General features: G+C 30.3%; 1 long non-coding RNA gene across 1 annotated transcript in view; it reads left to right on the plus strand.

Moving 5' to 3' along the window:
* Window positions 1–11,919, plus strand: part of LOC125860793 (uncharacterized) — a 36,595-nt gene extending 24,676 nt beyond the window's left edge. Inside the window, exon 2 of the long non-coding RNA XR_007445877.1 lies at window positions 11,521–11,919. This is a non-coding gene — a long non-coding RNA (uncharacterized LOC125860793). The remainder of the gene's footprint in view (window positions 1–11,520) is intronic.
* The last annotated feature ends 23 nt before the right edge of the window (window positions 11,920–11,942 follow it).

An 11,942-nucleotide genomic window follows, 5' to 3' on the forward strand; every position in this document is an offset into this window, starting at 1 on the left:
TTACATAATTTTTAAATTTCAAATAATATATGTTAATCATCTATACTGATTCAAATGGTATAGGTGAAATTTCAAAGTGTTAATCAAATTTAATTAATATTTAAAGTTGTTAATTATTACTCTATTATTTATAGTAATAATTATTATTATTATTGAAGGCAAACTATTTAGGTCCTTTTCTCAACCCCACATAGCCATCAATGAAAAGCAAAAAAGTAATAAATAGTTGCTTAAACAGTTGACCTAAATTTAGTAATAGGCGGAATGACTTGAGAGACTCTTGTACTTGACTCGGTTTGTAAGTTAGATCCTTGTACTTATGACTTTGCCAATTGAACCCTTAAACTTATTCAAACACAATATTTTAAATCATTTCTCAACCGATGGATATGCGTATAGTACACTCATTTTACACATAAAATACCACGTCATTTTTTAATGACACGTCATTATTATTATTATTATTTAAAAACAAATAATATTAGAAAATATATTTTATTCTCTCTCTTATGGTACTCATTTCACCCCTTCCCACTTCATTTTCTTTGTTCCCACCTTCTATCATTTTCATTCCAAAAATAAAAATCACCATTTTCATCTTTCTTCAAGTTCACACTTAAAAATTTCCTCAATCACAAAATGTGATAGATTATAATTAGTTCTTGCACATGCTTTAGGGTTCTATTTATTTTGATTTGATAAAAAGAGATATAAAAAAAACTTCAAATCAAAGAAAATATGTTTATATGTAAATTTAAGTAATAGGTCTTAAAGGATTAAGTTTATAAAAATGGTGCATGGTATATTTTCTTGCAAATTTTTTTATCAATTTTTTATTTGATGATTTTAACTATGATAATGTGTACGTCAAAGAAGAAGAGAAAAGGAGTGGGGGTGGCGGCTGAGGTTGAAAAAGAAGTAGAGAAAAAGGGTTGGGGTGGGGTGGGGCTGAAGAAGAAGAGAGAAAGGGTGGGGTGAGGTGGGGTGGAGTGAAGAAGGAGGAGGTTTTCAGTATTTCTTTTAAAAATATATTATTATTGTTTTGTCTTATAATTTTGACAATTTTAAAATAACAATATTGTATTCACTTGCTTCAAAACGCGCGTGGTCACATATTTGTCCAACTCAGCCATTTTAATGCCATATAAGTTTGGTCAATGGTAATAGGGATTTAACAAATAGAGTCTCATCAAGTTAAAGGGTTTATTTGGCAACGTGATGAATAGAAGGGTTCAACTGCCAAATTAAGCCAAGTACAGGGGCCTCCCAAGTCATTCCGCCTTAGTAATTTTCTAAACTTCGTTCCCTCTTATAATATAGTAGAGGATTTTGTCTGTGATTCCGTTTGAAGGTTTTATTCTTTTTTTCTATCTTGGGATTGATATTCAATTAAGAGCCTAATTAATTTAAATTTATATTGAATACGGTTCTATTCAGTAACTAATTCAAATTTTGGTCACATAGCGCTTTATTTAAAGGGAATCACTTTCTATTAAATAATTTTTCATACTTAAAATTTGAACTTGAAACATTTAATGTGGAAGGTTGCATTTCTTTTTCTTGATACTGGTCCCTCTTTCTACTAACTTATAACAAAAAGATACTTCACCGTTCAATAATAGTTATTAGGTATACTATTTTGCGATGTTCAAAATTACTTGTCTACGTTAATAAATTAATGAATAATTTTACACTTAGTTCCTAATTTATCATTATTTTTAATTATAGTTATTTCTCTATTACATTTTTCAAGAGATTGTATTTATTATATTAAAGGGTGATATAATAAAATAACCTTTCTATTTATAATTTCTTAAAAAGTGTGCAAAGTCGATTTTCCTTGTCGCTGGTCCCACTATCTCCTTCCCACATTGTCTCAACTTAAAATAAAAAGATATTTTTTAAAATGAAAGGTCCCAAATGGACCCAAGAATTTATTAGAATAAATTTAAAAGGCATTAAAACAAAAACTGACATGTTTAGGACCTGATAACAATGGAAGAAGCAATTGAGAAAAATAAGAAAACATATGTGAAATTATCGAAATCTAATCAAATTTATGAGCAACAAAGGATTTTATACATTCACCTCTTAATTGAATCCGATCAAACAATAATAACCCAAACTCAAACGAAAATGAGAGAACCAAATTGAATCCACAAAAAGGATAACTCGATGATCGATTAAGTAAGAAGAAGTTAACTATCAATTTTACGAGTTAACCACTAATTACTCACTAATTCCTTAAGAAAATTAAACTAACACTAAATTAGCAACTACAATTTGAGAGCATTCAATTTCAACATTCAGCATACTCTAGGTCTTCCAAAATGAAAAAGACTAATATTTATATTAAGGAAATTAAGAAGACACTTCTTTGACAATTTTATCCTTAATGAGATAAGAGTCTTGTTTGGTTGTCTTCTTTTGTGAATTCTTGAATTCATGAGATGGTCATTTGTACACGTGACCACTTTCTTCCTTCTCTTCACTGTAATGGACCCTTAACACATTATATGTCTTTATTTGATATCCTATCAAGCTCCTCTAAAGCTTTCACGTAATTTATGTTGTCCATGAAATTATCAGGACCACAAGCCCCACAACTTCAGCAAGGAAAAAACGTTATAAATGAGTTGATTATACTAAAAGAAAAAAAAAAAGCTGAATTAAGTTTCCATGTATAAAAGAAAAGACAAAATGTTAGGTTTATAAGAAGTTATTAATAATAAAGGCTTTTCAGAAGTTATTTATAATTTTCCTTGATTTTTTTCTAACATGTCAGTTTGATTGCGAGCCTTGAAAACAGTTTGCAATTTTTTGTTTTGAGCTACTTCTAAGTCTTAAAAAAATCGATTTAAAAAAGTTGTTTGCTTAAGTGTAAATTTCTTCATGAGATTGTAGTAGGCTAAAATGAATATTCACGATACAGTATATTTACAATACTTTCTCCTTTTTTTTATCATAAAACTTTTGGGTGCAAAATTACACTTTTTTCTTTTTAATGTATGTTATTTTAATACGTTCACAAAGAAATTCTTAAATAATTTCAGTTCAATAATAAGTTCACCATGAAAATTACACATTCATATCTTGGGAAAAGAAAAACAGAATTGGGGTCTTTGAGATTATTGTACTTAATTAGTTTTGTTTGAGATAAGTATTGAAATACTCTTAAATTTAATGAGAATTATTATTTTAGTCCCTAATTATTGATAACCTTAAAAATTTCTCTCTACTTGATTAAATAAGGTCAAAACATTCATTTTATGTCACATGTCATCTACTCACATATATATTGGAATTCTCTGCTGATAAAAATTAAAGATAGAGTTAATATCTCAGATGGTCACTCAATTATGCACATTTCTATCAGAAAGTCACTCAACTATGCACTTTTCTCTCAGAAAGTCATCCAACTTTGAATTTTTACTCAAAAGTCACTCAACTATCCACTCTTCTCTCAAAAAGTGACTCAATCTATTTAATTGCTATTTTAATTAAAATTTGTTGATATGAATTATTTATATAACAAATCAAAATTTTAAAAACAAAAAATACCATTTAAACCATTTTGTGATTCACCCGCTTGACCCGACCCGCCCTTGTACTGAGCTTCGTTTGTGAGTTAGACCCTTATACTTAGGACTTTGTCAACTGAACCCTTAAATTCATTCAAACACAATATTTTGATCTTTTTTCTCATCTGATGTGTGTGCACTCGTTTTACACATGAAATTCCACATCATTTTTTAATGACACATCCATATTATTATTTTTCAATGACACATCAAAAATTAAATATTTGAAAATAAATAATATTAAAAAAAGTGCAATTTTTTCTCTCTATCTCTCTCTCACTATACTCATTTTTATTCCCACTTCATCTTCTTCCTCCCCACCCTCCACCCTCCACCCCAAAAATAAAACATCACTATGTTTTATCTTCTTCACACTAAAATCTTTTCTCAATAACAAAATGTGATAGATTATAATTAGCTCTTACACATGTTTTTGGGTTCTATTTATTCAGATTTGGTAAAAAGATATATCAAGAGAACTTTAAATTGATAAAAAAAAATGAATATGTTTATAAGTAAATTCAAGCAATAGATCTTGAAAAATTAAGTTTTAAAAAAGTGAATGATATATTTTTTAACAAAAGCTTTTTTTTTAAAAAAAAAATAAGTTTTAAAAAAGGTGAATGATATATTCAAGTAAATTCTTTTTGTATCCAAGTGATGCATCTAGTGGATTCTTTTCACGTATGAATGCAAGAAGATCCTCCGATTGAAGTAATCCAAACAACAATCAATTGTATTAGTTAACTAAGTATAGTAATTGCTTGAATGGATGTAGTAGATCCTTTATGATAATGGTTGGAATGAATGTGGTTAATGTTTAGTTTTTGAGACAAATGATGATACTCAGGTTTGTGTTTAATCGTTGAAATATATGTTTGAGACTAATGTTATATTGTTTTAAGAAAGCAATTTGTATAATTAAATGTCTTATCAATTAGTTTGTAAAAATTATAAATAAATAAAAAAAAAATCAACAATAGTATAACTCTCACTATTTGGTCTGCAGGGACATTATACAAAGTTGGGTAGGTCTTAACCCCCAACTAAATGAGCATATTGCGGGGGGTTTTATACCCCATAACTTTTTAAATAATTAACTTAAAACATGACATGTGTTGACACTCAATTTTGGACCTCCACAATATATATTAATTATTGAGCTTTTTAAATTCCAAACGATTCGAAATAATTGACTTTATAAAATTCAAAATATTTTTCAAGTTATTTTAAATAGTTGTCACGTTTTTATAATTTTTAAATAATATGTATGCTTTAGATAATTATGTATATAATTAATATATTTTTCAAAAATTGTCTCAAAAAGATTTGGTTTATTTGAATACTTGGTTAATTAGTTTAATTATTTAATAGTTTATATTTTTGAGTTAATTATTTTATTTCGTTAGAATTAAAAAGCTTATTAATTAATTTACATTAATTCGTCTTATTTTAATTTTGGCCAATTTCAACCAAGTACCTCAATTTGATCGAAATTGCAATTTTACGTGATTATTTTCTTAATTCAAATCGACCACATTCTTGATTATCTTTTTGAACCCAAATTCCTTTATTTCCAATTCCCAATTCTTAGCAGTAACCCAATTCAATTTCCCAAGCCCAACTCCATTAGAAACCCATTCCAGCAACAACATCATACATACAACGCATACCAGCCGACCCCATCCCTTTACGCGACCCAAAATCAGAACGTGTTACGCGTTCTTCTTCCTCAGCCAGCAGCAAAATCGAAAACCCAGAATTTCCAGCGAACCCAGCTCAGAAAACGTGAGCCCACTCCAGCAGCGAATCGACCCGGCACCCCGACGCGAGCAGTGCGTGTCCTTTCCGTACGAAGACGTTCGAAAATCATCCAGATGTCTCCATCTCCGCACCTCAAGCGTCCTTGTTCCGAATCGGATGACTTTCATTGTTGTTCCGTTGAGAAACTGTACAAGTGTGGTACAAATTCCAGCTCCTCAACCTTTATCTCTAAGAGATTTTTAAATTTCGAATTCGAAATTCATCCCTATCCTCACTCGTTTCCCCCAAATTCCGAACCCTAGAAAATCCCCTATATAAACTCTCTTCTTCTTCTTCATTGTTGGGTTGGAGAAAAAAGTGGGGGAAAAGTTGGAAAAAAATTGGCAAGAAACAAAGGAAAAAATAGACACTAGAGAGAACAGAAGCAAGGAAAAAGTGGGAGAGATAGAAGAGAAACAGAGAGAAATATTGATTTATAAATTGACTTAGATAGTAAAAGATTTTTAAGGTGCGAGTTTTTAAAGTCTTGCTCTTGAAGCTTGCATCCAAGCTTTTCGGCAAAGTCTCGTGTAGTTGTGGAAGTCAGTCGTCCCTGCTCGTCATTGTTCCATTCTTTCTTTAGCAATTTTCAGTTCTGTTTTGTTTTAGTTTATCATTCGTGTTGTATTTTTGTATAGTAGTTTAATTGCATTTCTTTTTCTTCTTTTTGGAAGCTCAAATGATGTGTTTCTTCCCTGTTTTGATTACTATGAATGTGCAGTTTACTTGGTCAAATAGCTGAAGCTTTTTCCCTCCTTTCGTTTCATTATGGACCTGTTTGCTTTTTTGATTAAAATGGATATAATCGAGTCAAATAGTCATATGATTCAAGTGTGTAATTCTCTGAGATATGATTCGTAGTCATACTTAAGGGTTCATATTAATGTAGAGTTGTTATTTTTCGCCTTAAGTTGTTGTCGTTTGTATTAAGATACCTTTATTTTTATCAAAAAACTAATTTCCTTAACCCGTCTTGTAAGCGTTGATAATTATCGATTATCCATTTTAAAATAAGATCTTGGTGGTAGTATGAATTTAAGATGATTCTATCCAAATAGCGAATGTTAAGCAATCTTTAGTTGGCTGCCAGTTCTCTCTGTTGAATTCATTTCACCATTATTTTACTTTGTTTTCGAATCAAGCTCCTTTTTTAATATATATTTGCTACTTGAAGCTAACTGGTTGGTATCGTTTTCGTTTAGGCATAGGAGTCTTAAAATTAATTAATATAGTATGTTTGAGGCAATGCTGCATTTGAAATATTCGTATGAAGTGATTTTATCCTTTGAATTACTGTTACAATCTTTCCTTTTGGTACGTTTAGTTTTAAAATGATTGCTTAGTTCATTTCTAAGATAGTATGCCTTCCTCGAATGATTTCCTCAGCACTGTTCAGAATGTGTATTCCATGGCTACAGCTGACCATAAATGAATGTGCATATTTGGGGTAGATTGGGTTTTTTTAAAAAAAAAAAAATAAAATTGATTCAAATTGGATCGTATTTTGATGGTCATTTTGTTTTTAGTAGGATACAAATTGTTGTATAAGTTAGCATTTTCCTTTGTTCCCTTATTATATTATTTGCCTTAAGTTACAGAATGTTAAGTTTTAATAATGGATATAGTGTTTTGTCTCTATTTTTCTTTAGTTATAGAAAGCCTTGATTTTAACTAGCTTGTGTTTATTGTGATGTCTTCTTTTTAAACAATTGCTTCGTGTAGTGCTTTACTTAAATGTTGGCCCGTAGATACTTGTAGCAGTTTGGTCCATTTGCTTTTAGATTAAATATATTCAATTTCCTCTTATTATGATTCCAATTATGGTTAGCTATTTTTTTAAAATTTCATGATGATTAATTATTGATTATTATCATATTGTTCTTTGCATGGACTCCTTCAATGAGTCTACTGGACTCCACTCTACCTACATATCCGAGTTGATTTCTTATCGAGTCAGTCTTGGTCATCGTTCAAAAAACGAAAGATGAAATATAGCAATTGGAAACTGAAACACGCAGGTGGAAGAGAGGCTGAGATACGACATGCATACATGTTGTATACATTGAATTCACAGGATATACAAGAAATATACAACGCTATATGATGGTTGTATACGATGTATTCATCAGCAGAAATGGGCCTAAAAAGCCCCCAAATTCCAGCAATTGTATTTTGTTATTATTAGGCCTAGTAAACTAGTCAAACTCTCTAACATAATTATTAAAAATATCTACACTTTAAAATAATTATTGAAAATGTTAATATGTCAACATTTTAGCAAATAATGCATCCTAATATAATTAATTTTCTTTCATTTTGTTTCTCAAATCAAACCCCACATTGGACTAATTTTACTCCCTATCCGTGAAAAGAAGAAAAAAAACTCTTATTACCCACTTTCCCCTCTTTCTAGGTTCTTACCCCAAATTCTTCTTTTTTCTCTCTTGAGTTTTTCACAATTGTTCTCTCCTTTTCTTGTCTAAGAAAATCACATCTTCTATTTTTCTCTAATTTGTTCAAGAAATCTCACAGTTCCTTCAAAATATTTCTCACCCACCGATAAAGATAAATACATTGTCCCCAAATATCTTTTGAGATTTTCTTGTATTATGTAAATACACTCTTAATAAAAAAAAAATGAGCGTTGAAGATTTTGTAAAACTTGTTGAAGACCAATTAATATTCAAATAAGTATGTATGCTATTAATATTTGTATTCATTCAAAATCTCATGTTGCATAGTTTATTAATCTTGTATTTGTTCCTAATTTATATTCATCCCAAAGGTATGTCAACTAGATATGCATTTTATTTATAGGAAGAACAACTTCCTATTAGTTTGTTTTGTTTTTTTTTTTTTATAATTTTTTTCAGAATTTTGTATCCTTTCTCTATTTGTATTCAAAACCGTATGTATGCTATTAATATTTGTATTCATTCGAAAATTATGTTGCATAATTTATGAATATGATATTTGTTCCTAATTCGAATTCATTCTAAAGGTATGCCAACTAATTATGTATTTTATTTAAGAATGATTGCAACAAATATTCACTTATTTCTTTTTAGTTTTATATTTCATTCTCACTTTTTCATCACATTATTTTTTTTTATTTTATATATTATTATACAAAATGCTACATAAAAACTAGAATGAATACAAATACAAATAAAATACATATTGAAATGAATACGACTTAAGAAATGATACAAGATTCTGAAGAAAAAAATACATGAATACAAATATGTTTCTTAAATAACTACAAATTCTTTTGGCATACCTATTGAAATGAGTACAAACTAATAAAAAATACAAGATTATACAAAATACAACATGAAAATTAGAATGAATACAAATAGTGTACATATTGGAGTGAATACGATTTAAAAAAGGTTACAAAATTCTGGAAAAAAAATAAAAATACATTGTGAGAAAGGCACACGTTTAAATTTTCTTTAAAAATGTACTGATGAGAAAATTAAGTGATATTTATCTTTTTTGAAATATTCTCTCACTTGATTTTCTCCCTTCTGTTATTAAATAATTGTATTTTTTCAAATTAAACAAATTAAAAAAATACATAAATCAGATATGGAACAAACTAAAATATTGACACTTTTAATAAATATTGAAAATGTGACTAAGGGATTCTATTAAATGCTAAAATATTGACATTTTGAAAATTTTCCCTTATGATTATTATTTTGTTAGAGTTTAGGACGTGTGGGAGAATTGGGCCTAAGGTCCAAAGGAAAAATATTTCTTTTATGTTAGACTAGGACAGGTACAAGTAATTCAAATGGGCCAAAGGCACAAAACAAAATAGACCCAAGTACTGGCTTAGGCGAACAGAAAATCAGACTTGGGCCCATTCTTTATTTACCAAAAATCCCTTAAAAATGATGTTTGTGAGATACATAGCGTTGTGCACAGGATACATTAGGTTTGATACATTCCATATAGCGGGATACATAGCGTTGTGCACGGGATACATTATGTTTGATACATTCCACATAGCGGAATACATAGCATTGTGCACGGGATACATGCGGGACATAGTGTTGTGGACATGATACATAGCGTTGTGCACGGAATACATAGCGTTGTGCACGGGATACATGCGGGATACATAGGTAAATAAGGGATTTTTGAAATTTTTGAAATAAGTAGGGATAAATGGATATTAAGGTAACTAAAGGAGTGTAGTTAAGTAATTTGTCCTTTTATATTTGCTCACTTATTCTATTATTATTGCATACTTGTCTGTTTAATTAGTTTTAAGATTCTTACAATTCGATTTTCCCAAATGTAGCCATTCCGAATTAATTTTCTAAAAATTAAGTAAGCACTCATTTTCCTTGACTTTAAAACATATTTGCAAAAGATAATTTACTTAAGTAATATCTTAATATTTTCCTTTTCCTCTTGAGATTACTTTAAACTTTTAAAATTGTTTATTTTTCCAACTTAATTAAGCATGTTTATATTTAGCCAAATAGTTAATTACCGGATATTAACTCATTAAAAATAATTAAAAAGAATATTTTTAAGAAATTTAACTTTTTTTTTACTAGCAGTTGAAAGACCTTCTAGATAAGGGCTTCATCAAACCTAGTATTTCTCCATGGGGTGCACCAATGTTATTCGTAAAGAAGAAAGATGATTCTCTCATAATGTGCATTATTAACCTCTAAAGTTCTCAAAATATAATGACTAGTATATTAAAACTTATCAAACTTTTATCATATAATTTGGTAGTGTGATAAAATAAAGAAAAAAACTTTGGCCTGCAAGTGCATCACTCCAGAATTGAGGAAAATAAAAAAATGTCTAGTATAAAATGAAAACGAACCTTCCCTTCCTTTTGCCTGCAAGTGAATTCACGAATAATGAGGTATTTTGGTTAATATAAAATGAACCTTCCTTCTAAAAAATGAAATAATATAAACTAGAATAGTATAATTTAAAATAATTCCTCTTTATGACCTTCACGTTATATTAGGGCGGCTTATTATTATTCAACTGCTAGGTTATCAATTTATAGATAGACTATAGAATTATTAAACTATTAATATATATCGATTATTAGTTTATCAATTAGATCATTATCAGTTTGAATTAGTTTATATATTTTGATTCTTCAGATAAATAAATTAAATAAGCATACTGCTCAAATCATGCTGAATATTTTGGTGGCTGAAAAGAACAAATTAGGGAAAGTGGACTATATAATATACTATACTAGTAGTAGCTAAAAATGTAATAGCAATTCTGTATAAATACTAGTACTATGTATCAACAATGTAATAAGAAAAGTAGCCTAGCAGGAAATCAAGTCAGCTGTAGATTTTTTCTTCTGAGGCAAATCAATTTCATCATCATCGTCGGCCTCGTCGTCGCTAGGTTCCATCATTCTCATAGTGATGTCAACATCAACAGAAGGTCCATATAGCCAGTAACAAACCACAAAATAAAGCAGATTAAAACCTGTCATTAGAGCAAGAAGCCAGTAGTAATACTCATAGTGTCCCTTGTTGATATTGCTTGAAATCCAACTTTCTTTCCCTTCTCCTTTGGTGTACTTATCCACAGCACTCAAAATCACACTTGCTATACTTGACATACTCTTTGGGAGCTCTGAATAATAGAACTCTGTGGCGCCAATCGCATTCAATGCCTCTGCTATACCGTTTAAACTGTTTGGTATAACGAGCCACAATGCTGACATCTCCACCAACCCCTGAGAGTTGTTCAACAGCCCTTCACTGATTGCTCTTTTTCGTCGAATATGTTCGATAATACCAGAGACTACCATGGACATGCAAGAGACGAATATACCAAGTCCCATTCTGACTATAGGTTTTAGACGAACTGGTCTTCCTTTGATCTTTGATGCCAATGGAAGCATCACGCGGTCATACAGTAATACCCAAATTGTTAATGCAATCATCAAAAACATCCCGAATGACCCTGCTGGTATTTGGAATCCTTTAGTTAGATGTCTATTCATGGATTGAGCTTGTAGTAGTGGGAATGAACTTTGGCTTAAGTTTATTGATATCATGATCCCCGTTGACCACAATGGCATGACTCTAATGAGGGCTTTTAGCTCCTCAACTTGCTCCACTGTGCAAAGGTTCCATGGATTGGCTGCAACTCCGTTTGGCTTAACATCTTCAGGGCTTTTAATGATGCAAGCTTTGTTTAAGAATCTCAATTTCTCCGTTGGCACTTGAGGTCCTGAACCATTCTTGTGATGATAATCAGAGTTCTGATTGGGGTAATGTAGTTTCCTATTCTTGAAGGCAACCACAATTACTCGTATAAAGCTGGCAAACACGTTTGAGAGAACCTTTTGCTTGATATAAAACAGAGAAGCAAGGAAGAAAAATAACGCGGATAAGAACATGAGGATTGCAGGAACTCCAAAACCTATTTTCCACCCGAGTCTGTCTTGAAGGTAAACGATACCCGTTAGGGCAATCAGAACAGAGACTACAGATGAAGTATAATACCAGGAAAAGAAGCTCTCCAAAACTGTCTGCTTGTTGGGATTAT

This window comes from Solanum stenotomum, chromosome 3 (genome assembly GCF_019186545.1).
Source record: "Solanum stenotomum isolate F172 chromosome 3, ASM1918654v1, whole genome shotgun sequence".
Lineage (NCBI taxonomy): Eukaryota > Viridiplantae > Streptophyta > Magnoliopsida > Solanales > Solanaceae > Solanum > Solanum stenotomum.